Source organism: Anas acuta, chromosome W (genome assembly GCF_963932015.1).
Source record: "Anas acuta chromosome W, bAnaAcu1.1, whole genome shotgun sequence".
In the NCBI taxonomy this organism is placed as follows: domain Eukaryota; kingdom Metazoa; phylum Chordata; class Aves; order Anseriformes; family Anatidae; genus Anas; species Anas acuta.
Genome location: NC_089016.1, coordinates 10,624,399 through 10,634,227, shown reverse-complemented (window position 1 = coordinate 10,634,227; position 9,829 = coordinate 10,624,399). Strand labels below are relative to the sequence as shown.

Below are 9,829 nucleotides of genomic sequence, written 5' to 3'. Positions count from 1 at the left end.
AATTCTGAGGTCACAATGCTGAGGTTCTATTGCTGAGGTCACAAAGCTGAGGTCACAATGCTGAGGTCCTATTGCTGAGGTCACAATGCTGAGGTCAAAATGCTGAGGTCACAATGCTGAGGTCCTATTGCTGAGGTCACAATGCTGAGGTCACTATGCTGAGGTCCTATTGCTGAGGTCACAATGCTGAGGTCACAATGCTGAGGTCACTGTGCTGAGGTCACAATGCTGAGGTCCTATTCCTGAGGTCCTATTCCTGAGGTCCTATTGCTGAGGTCACAATGCTGAGGTCCTATTGCTGACGTCACAATGCTGAGGTCCTATTTTGAGGTCTCAATGCTGAGGTCACAATGCTGAGGTCCTATTGCTGAGGTCACAATGCTGAGGTGCTGTTGCTGAGGTCCTATTGCTGAGGTCCTCTTGCTGAGGTCACAATGCTGAGGTCACAATGCTGAGGTCCTATTGCTGAGGTCCTATTGCTGAGGTCACAATGCTGAGGTCACTATGCTGAGGTCCTGTTGCTGAGGTCCTATTGCTGAGGTCACAATTCTGAGGTCACAATGCTGAGGTCCTATTGCTGAGGTCACAATGCTGAGGTCACAATGCTGAGGTCACAATGCTGAGGTCCTATTGCTGAGGTCACAATGCTGAGGTCACTATGCTTAGGTCCTGTTGCTGAGGTCACAATGCTGACATCCTATTGCTGAGGTCACAGTGCTGAGGTCCTATTGCTGAGGTCACAATGCTGAGGTCACAATGCTTAGGTCCTATTGCTGAGGTCCCAATGCTGAGGTCACAATGCTGAGGTCCTGTTTCTGAGGTCTTATTGCTGAGGTCACAATGCTGATGTCACAATGCTGAGGTCACAGTGCTGAGGTCACAATGCTGAGGTCCTATTCCTGAGGTCCTATTGCTGAGGTCACAATGCTGAGGTCACAATGCTGAGGTCCTATTGCTGAGGTCACAATGCTGAGGTCACCATGCTGAGGTCCTATTCCTGAGGTCCTATTGCTGAGGTCACAATGCTGAGGTCACAATGCTGAGGTCCTATTGCTGACGTCACAATGCTGAGGTCCTACTTTTGAGGTCTCAATGCTGAGGTCACAATGCTGAGGTCCTATTGCTGAGGTCACAATGCTGAGGTCCTGTTGCTGAGGTCCTATTGCTGAGGTTCCAAAGCTGAGGTCACAATGGTGAGGTCCTATTGCTGAGGTCCCAATGCTGAGGTCACAATGCTGAGGTCACAATGCTGAGGTCCTATTGCTGAGGTCACAATGCTGAGGTCACAATGCTGAGGTCCTATTGCTGAGGTCCTATTGCTGAGGTCACAATTCTGAGGTCCTATTGCTGAGGTCCTATTGCTGAGGTCACAATGCTGAGGTCACAATGCTGAGGTCGCAATGCTGAGGTCACAATGCTGAGGTCCTATTGCAGAGGTCACAATGCTGAGGTCACCATGCTAAGGTCCTATTGCTGAGGTCACAATGCTGAGGTCCTATTGCTGAGGTCCTATTGCTGAGGTCACAATGCTGAGGTCACAATGCTGTGGTCCTTTTTCTGAGGTCACAATGCTGAGGTCCTATTGCTGAGGTCCTATTGCTGAGGTCACAATGCTGAGGTTATATTGCTGAGGTCACAATGATGAGGTCCTTTTGCTGAGGTCCTATTGCTGAGGTCCTATTGCTGAGGTCACAATGCTGAGGTTACAATGCTGAGGTAAAAATGCTGAGGTCACAATGCTGAGGTCCTATTGCTGAGTTCACAATGCTGAGGTCACCATGCTGAGGTCCTATTGCTGAGGTCCTCATGCTGAGGTCACAATGCTGAGTTCCTATTGCTGAGGTCACAAAGCTGAGGTCACAATGCTGAGTTCCTATTGCTGAGGTCACAAAGCTGAGGTCACCATGCTGAGGTCCTATTGCTGAGGTCCTATTGCTGAGGTCCTATTGCTGAGGTCCTATTGCTGAGGTCACAATGCTGAGGTCACAATGCTGAGGTCCTGTTTCTGAGGTCCTATTGCTGAGGTCACCATGCTGAGGTCACAATGCTGAGGTCCTATTCCTGAGGTCCTATTGCTGAGGTCACAATGCTGAGGTCCTATTGCTGACGTCACAATGCTGAGGTCCTACTTTTGAGGTCTCAATGCTGAGGTCACAATGCTGAAGTCCTATTGCTGAGGTCACAATGCTGAGGTCCTGTTGCTGAGGTCCTATTGCTGAGGTCACAATGCTGAGTGTTATAAATGGCTCAGGATTCAAATTAGGATTAAATAAAAAAATAGGATTTATTAAAAGAATATAATGGAATTGAGGTAAGCAAACAGCGCTGGGTGCACCGGGAGTCTCTGCTCCACCAGGACGCACACCAGTTACATCAAGCAGCTGATTTTTATGCACCTAGACTAATACATATTCATTACTACTTCTAAAAAAGTAGATTATTATAATTAGCTTCCGGGGTCCAGTTCCTCCTACTGGAGCATGCGCATCAGTCTCCTCTGGGGGTCTCTAGGGGTCTTTCATGCTGAAGGCTCGTAGTCTTCCTCTCACCCTTTGTACTTACTTGGCACTATTCCAAGTTTATGGAACACTCTCTGTACACTCTCTGCAGGTCTTGTCTCCCAACCGTCCTTCAGCTTCTTTTTTCTTCCTTTTAATCTCTTGGCCCCCCCTGGCCAGATACCAAGGATCTCATAACAGTCACCAGCAGTCACCGGTTATTATCAGTTGTTCTGAAACTCCCAAACAGGTTGGCGACTCACGAGCAATTAAAACATTCTTTCCCAGCTATTCACAGTCATCTACATAACATCTATAGCAGTGTTAAATCAATCTCGAAGAAGACAGAAAAGAAAAACTGTAACTGTTAGAACTAGAAGTCAGGAATAACAAAAGCAAACAGGTTCATAAATTTAAGGAGTGTTTTCTGAAGACATGATAAACTGACTGGAATGATGGGGAGACTGGGACACACTGCACCTGTGGTTCAAGAACTAAATTGCCAGTGCAGGGCCCAGAGGCAGACAGGATTCAAACAGAGGCAGACAGGATTCAAACAGAATTATTCTTTATGCACACGAATTTATGGACACGAATTTATGGACACGAATTGGAATTGTTAAAACATTCCTCACAATCCCTTTTCTTCTTTTTAATATCCCCAATTCGTGTCTCTTCTGTTAATAATAATTGGATTTCATCAGTTTGTTCTTGAAGGGTCCAATTCTTAAGCATCATAATTGACATATTCCCTTTTTTTTTTTTTTAATGAAGTTATTACCAATGTACTATTTATCACCTGGTGTACTAATAATGTAAGACAAGGTATCATACAAATAATAACGTCATTACACCACATAACAATAAAAATAACACTCTTTTAACCCATGGTCCACCAGGCAGCCATGAAAATAAAAATAAATGAAAATAAATGAAAATAAATCCCATTCCATATCCTTTCAGGTTTGTGTTTGCTCGCTCACCTCCCCCCTCTCCTTCTCTGGGATGGGAGAGAGAAATGGGAAAGTGAAGCCTGTGAGTTGAGATAAAAACAAGAAGATAATAACAATAATAATAATAACAATAATGATTATAATAGTACTACTAGTAATAATGTGTACGAAACAAGTGATGCACAATGCAATTGCTCACCACCTGCTGTCCGATGCCCAACCTAACCCCGAGCAGTCCGGCCCTCCTCCCAGCCTGCCTGCTAGCAGGACAGTGAGAAGCTGAATTTGGCTTGGTCCTTGGCTTGATGTAAGCACTGCTCTGTAACAATTAAAAACAATTAAAACATCAGCATATTATTAACATTCTTCTCATCCTAAACCAGAACATAACATTCTATTAGCTACTAGGAAGAGTATTAGCTACTACCCTTTTTATCAATCTTTAAACAGCAATTACTAAAGCTAAATTTTCCACAGACTTCTCCTTCTTGTGCTAGTAAATAATCCAAAGCTAGGCAATTTTGATACAAAGCAGTTCTCATCTTTATAACTATTTCTATTACAGCTAATAACCTAATTATTCTATTAAGTATATATACTGGGGTCCTATAGTCCCACGATCTGTCTTCTGGATCTGTCTATCTGGATCATAATAGGCAAACACCTTCAGGGTTGATTCAGGCTTGTGTTACCGTTCGGCCTGTCAGGGTGATCCAGCTCCTGGAAAACGAATCACAATTTTATATAGGTTAAAAAAAAGGTTCTTATGGTATTTTCTCAGGACAACCTGACCTTAGTGTGGGAGAAGTCCAGTCGAGGCCCTCTCACTCGGCAGCCAATACCCAGAGGGGTTGCCTCCCTCGGTAGACCATACACACCGCAGTGGAGGGTCCTGCCCTGGTCTTGCCTTCTCCCTTTCCTCCCTTCAGGCTTGTCCCCTTTATTTGGCATCCTTAATTCATGCAGAGCCTCGTTGCCAGAATATTAGTTCTTCCTTAGCATGAGTTTCAGTTTCCCAGGAGTGGACTCAACCCTCCAAGTTTCAGTAGTTACTGGTCCTTTTATTCTGGATGCATGGGTCCCTTTCTGCGGTTCTCACAGCTGTTTCAGTAGTCAGTAAAACAAGGTACAGTCCCTCACACCCATGCCCTTGAGCCAAAAGCAAAAAGTCAATAGCAGCTTGATCCTGTAAGAGCGCATGTCGCAGACTATTTTGATCTGGTAACATCTCCTCAAGTATCTCTGTCATGGCATAGGCTTGCTTCTTGGCCCAGCATACCAATTTTTCTAAGTTGTTACGTGCAGCCGCAGATGCCACTCCAAGCACTAAAATTGCCAATGCTGCTCTAGCTGCAACCCCACACAATTCAACATTATCATTGCTATCCGGTGCAAGCAATGCCCATTTATGTCTGGTGATCTCACGCAACTGTAACAAGCTAGGAGCAAATACCATGAGTTTATCTAAGTAACATGGACATCTGATAGCATTTGCAGGGATACCATGCCAGGCCCCATCCCCACAAATCAGAAGCACATCAGGAGGCAAGGCCAAAGCTGTACAATTGTTCCAAACACTGTAGTTGTTACCCCTTGTCTCCATGCTATAAACTCCTAAACCCTGCTTAGCAGCGTCATTGTAATCACAGGTGTTATTTGTGTTTTTGTACCGGTATGGCCCTTTCCCAGTTCCTGTAGCAGGATTCATCTGATAGCCACGGCTACGTTCACATTTGTAGCCACCTTTCAGATTGATACAGATTTGACTACAGATACCAGGGTTTTGACATTCATCAATTCCACAGTTTCTCTTTTCTACAAAGTCAAACCCAGCTGGACAGTCACATTCATTTATGTTGCATTCCTTCAGGGGCTCATCACCCCAGTCCTTGCAGTCTCTCTGCTGGTTACACACTTTATTGATATCTATGCGCACAAAGTCAGATTCAGTACACATCTTCTTCACACAAGCACTCTCATCACTGCCATCTGAGCAGTCTTCACATTTTACTCTAGCACCGTTGGCAGCAGTGCACAGTCAGGCGAAGGCGAGCAGCAGGCAGAGCACCCTGCACCGTCACCTGTGTCACTTATACTACTCCTATTACCCATGCTGTTAGTGTCAGTGGCATCCTCCTTGTACCGTTTCTGTCTTTGTCTCCCCCTTTTCTTTTTGTCACTGGCCATTCAACACAAATGGATAAGACACATGATTACTAGTTAGGAAAGAGAGTGTAACGTCTGCTATACGGCTGCAGGCAGTGCCGGCTGCAACCTTAGGTTTGTGAACGAGCCTGCCGGTGGTCGTTTGGCAGTGTGATCTGCGTCTCTGCACTCCTGCCCTGCAATAGAGCTAAGTCATCATTAGTAATAGTTATAACACCGATCTGGGGACTAATAGTCTTTTTTACATTGCAAGATAAACCTTTTATAAAAAGAATGCTAGAGTGAAGCAGCACAGCCGCTGCTGCCACTGCCTCCATGGTTATGTCAGACAGGCTGCAGGGTCCTGATGTCCACCCCTCTGCTATGTGCGGACTCGCCACATGCTGAGGGTCAGCTACTGGTGTCCACTGACGCCTCTGGTCTCCCGTAGCAGCTCGATCTCGGATGTTCTGCAATTACTTCAATTTCCCCGCATTTTGCAGCTTCTGTCAGGTCTATTCTGTGTCTCTCAGAGCCGTCCGTGGCTCTGCAGCATCTCTCAGGGCTCTCTCCGTCCAGCGGTAGTCCCTCCGTAGTGTCTCGGGCCTCCCAGCGCCGCTCCGGTCTCTCGGCCTGTTCAGGTCTCAGTGAGTCTGGGTCTCAGTGAGTCCAGGTCTCGGCCTGTGCGGGCCTCATATGTTGCAGGAAGCATGTCATATCATGCTCCTGCCTTTTTCTTGTCACAGTCAAAACATTTAAGAGCAAAAATAGGATACACAAGATACACAAGATACACCGGGCCCATATATTAGGCACCACCACTCAAAACTTGGATAAAACAGCACTTCTTTTCAGTCTGTCAAGCACTTCGTTCGTCTCTGCCCACTCCCTTGCAGAGAGTACGGAACCAGGGATCGGAACTCTGCACTCGCTTTGCAGCAACGCTGCGTCTCACTCACACAGCACACTCGCACACGGAGGCCTCCAGCACATCTCATTCATACCACAGGAATATAATTTAGAATGATAACCAACCAAATAAGTATTGTGTCTGACTGTGTTCTTCGTGAAGTGACTTGTAACACTTTGTTTCAAACCCTTACATTTACACAAATACTTTCAACACAAAATACATGCATAAAAACACACACAATTATTAACACTCCAGTTAGTATCCCTCCAGCAGCCGAAAACATACCATTTGTCTGCAGTTTCAGGAGATCTCTGCTCCTGCGGTGAGCAGCCGAGAGTGGAGTCCCCTCCGAGCAAAACGCTCAGGGTGCACCTAGGGGCATCCACGCTGCAGCCGATCCCGCAGCCGAGCAGAGTGTCTCCTGCCTGGCTCACCAAAATGACTCACAGAAAGCTGACTCCACAATCAGTAAGATTGTAAAGTAGGTATGTTTACTCAGTTCCGTGCAGCACGGGGCGGGTAGTCCCCCCAAAGTCGTGCAGGCCTAACGTGACAAATTGCTTTAGTAAAGAGTTACATATACATGAACATTCCTATACATATGCATAGCCTGTCCCTTTGTGAACACTCCTCCTTATTTTAGACCCCTTGGTTAAAGTCTGAACCATGAGGTTGTTTTTGATCTGGTTCTCTGGGCCCAAGAGGCTCCTGTTATCTGGTGGTATAAGTGCAGCACAGGCACAAATGTAGCACATATTCATTCTTAATCAATTGCTCTCTAATTTCGAATTCAAATGTTTCAGCTTGCTCTTTTCTGGATCCACGGGTATTCTACTATTAATGTTCAAAGCCTGACAGACCCCGTCCTCCGTGGATCAAAATAAAGGGGGTCTTAAGGGTTCCTTTGGTCATTCTATCATAAAATACTGGATCATTTTTAATTTACTCTTTAAAATTTTCTGGGGCCCCTATTGTTCCAATTTCTAATCATTATTCATAATGGACTTTTTGGTCATATATCTGGTAATTTGCTCCCTTTCTGGTCCTTGGTCTTTGATTTTATCTGACCCATCCGGGAATTTTACTAGTGGCAATTCCCACAGCCCTTGGCTGCCCAGTGAGAGTGTCTTGCAGGGGGTTTAGGACCTATCACCCACCCACGTATCCCTCTTCTCACCAGTCTAGCCCCCCCGACAGGAGATTAGAACCAGTGAGAAAACAAAAAGACCTCCACGCTGACTTTAGACGTCTCAGTTACACTCTCACACACAAAAACTGGCAACCGTACCCTTACCCAACCGGACGGTATCTTACGAATCAGTCGTCTTCGTCCAGACTCCAATCGGACGGTATCCACCAGCGTCTCTGCTGTCTTCGTCTGGGATCGAACCAGACGGTATCCAAACGACTGTCGTCTTCATCCGGTTTGATCCCGGACACCGGAATCCAACCGAACGGTATCCAAACGACTCTGTCGTCTTCGTCCGGATCTTCGCGCGCAGAATTACGGGCAAAAAACAGCCGGCAACAAGGGAGCTCAAAAAAAATCAAATTCTTTGCTTACCTTTATTCAGGTTCAGGATGGCATTAGTCCCGATCTGACTCAAACAGGAGCCACCAAATGGTGGGGCGCCTCTCCTAGATTAAATCAGAATTCAGGAACTATAGCCATCCCGGACGAGCCCCCAGATTGTTATAAATGGCTCAGGATTCAAATTAGGATTAAATGAAAAATAGGATTTATTAAAAGAATATAAAGGAATAGAGGTAAGCAAACAGCGCTGGGTGCACCGGGAGTCTCTGCTCCACCAGGACGCACACCAGTTACATCAAGCAGCTGATTTTTATGCTCCTAGACTAATATATATTCATTACTACTTCAAAAAAAAAAAGATAATTATAATTATAATTATAATTAATTATAATTAATTATAATTTCTTCACAGAGAGGGTGGTTGCACACTGGAACAAGCTCCCAAGGGAAGTGGTCACTGCACCGAGCCTGTCTGAATTTAAGAAGAGATTGGACTGTGCACTTAGTCACATGGTCTGAACTTTTGGGTAGACCTGTGCGGTGTCAAGAGTTGGACTTGATGATCCTTAAGGGTCCCTTCCAACTCAGGATATTCTATGATTCTATGATTCTATAATTAGCTTCCGGGGTCCAGTCCCTCCTACTGGAGCATGCGCATCAGTCTCCTCTGGGGGTCTCTAGGGGTCTTTCATGCTGAAGGCTCGTAGTCTTCCTCTCACCTTTGTACTCACTCGGCACTATTCCAAGTTTATGGAACACTCTCTGTACACTCTCTGCAGGTCTTGTCTCCCAGCCGTCCTTCAGCTTCTTTTTCCTTCCTCTTAATCTCTCGGCCTCCTAGCCAGATACCAAAGATCCACATAGTATCCCATAACAGTCACTAGTTGTTATCAGTTGGTCTGAAACTCCCAGACATCAAACAGCTTTCTTATTTGACACTTCACGAGTAATTAAAACATTCTTCCCCAGCCATTCACAGACACATTTATAGCAGTGTTAAGTTAATCTCAAAGAAGACAGGAAAAAAGGCTGTAACTGTTAGAAATAGAAGTCCGGAATAACAAAAGCAAACAGGTTCATAAATTTAGGGAGTGTTTTCTGAAGACGTGATGAGGGGAAGACTGGGACACACTGCATCTGCGGTTCAAGAATTAAATTGCCAGTGCAGGGCCCAGAGGCAGACAGGACTGTTCTTTATGGACACGAATTGTTAACACATTCCTCACAAACCCCAAACATAAGGAATATCTAGTAACTTATCAATACCCACAAGCAGACCGCTTGAGGTCCTATTGCTGAGGTCACAATGCTGAGGTCACAGTGCTGAGGTCCTATTGCTGAGATTCTATTTCTGAGGTCACAATGCTGAGGTCACAATGCTGAGGTCCTATTGCTGACGTCACAATGCTGAGGCCCTATTTTTGAGGTCTCAATGCTGAGGTCACAATGCTGAGGTCGCAATGCTGAGGTCACAATGCTGAGTTCGCAATGCTGAGGTCTTATTGCTGAGGTCACAATGCTGAGGTCACAATGCTGAGGTCACAATGCTGAGGTCCTATTGCAGAGGTCACAATGCTGAGGTCACCATGCTGAGGTCCTATTACTGAGGTCACAATGCTGAGGTCACAATGCTGAGGTCCTATTGCTGAGGTCCTATTGCTGAGGTCACAATGCTGAGGTCACAATGCTGAGGTCCTATTGCTGAGGTCACAATGCTGAGGTCATATTGCTGAGTTGAAAATGCTGAGGTCCTATTGCTGAGGTCACAATGCTGAGGGCCTATTGC

At 45.7% G+C, this 9,829-nt stretch overlaps 1 long non-coding RNA gene across 1 annotated transcript in view; it reads right to left on the bottom strand.

The window, feature by feature from the left end:
* Positions 1–2,292: 2,292 nt before the first annotated feature.
* The window catches only part of LOC137847083 (uncharacterized), a 90,571-nt gene continuing 83,034 nt past the window's right edge, over positions 2,293–9,829 (bottom strand). The window contains exons 3-4 of the long non-coding RNA XR_011090785.1: positions 8,814–8,877; positions 2,293–2,600 (exon numbers count right to left, since the gene is read on the bottom strand). This is a non-coding gene — a long non-coding RNA (uncharacterized lncRNA). The remainder of the gene's footprint in view (positions 2,601–8,813; positions 8,878–9,829) is intronic.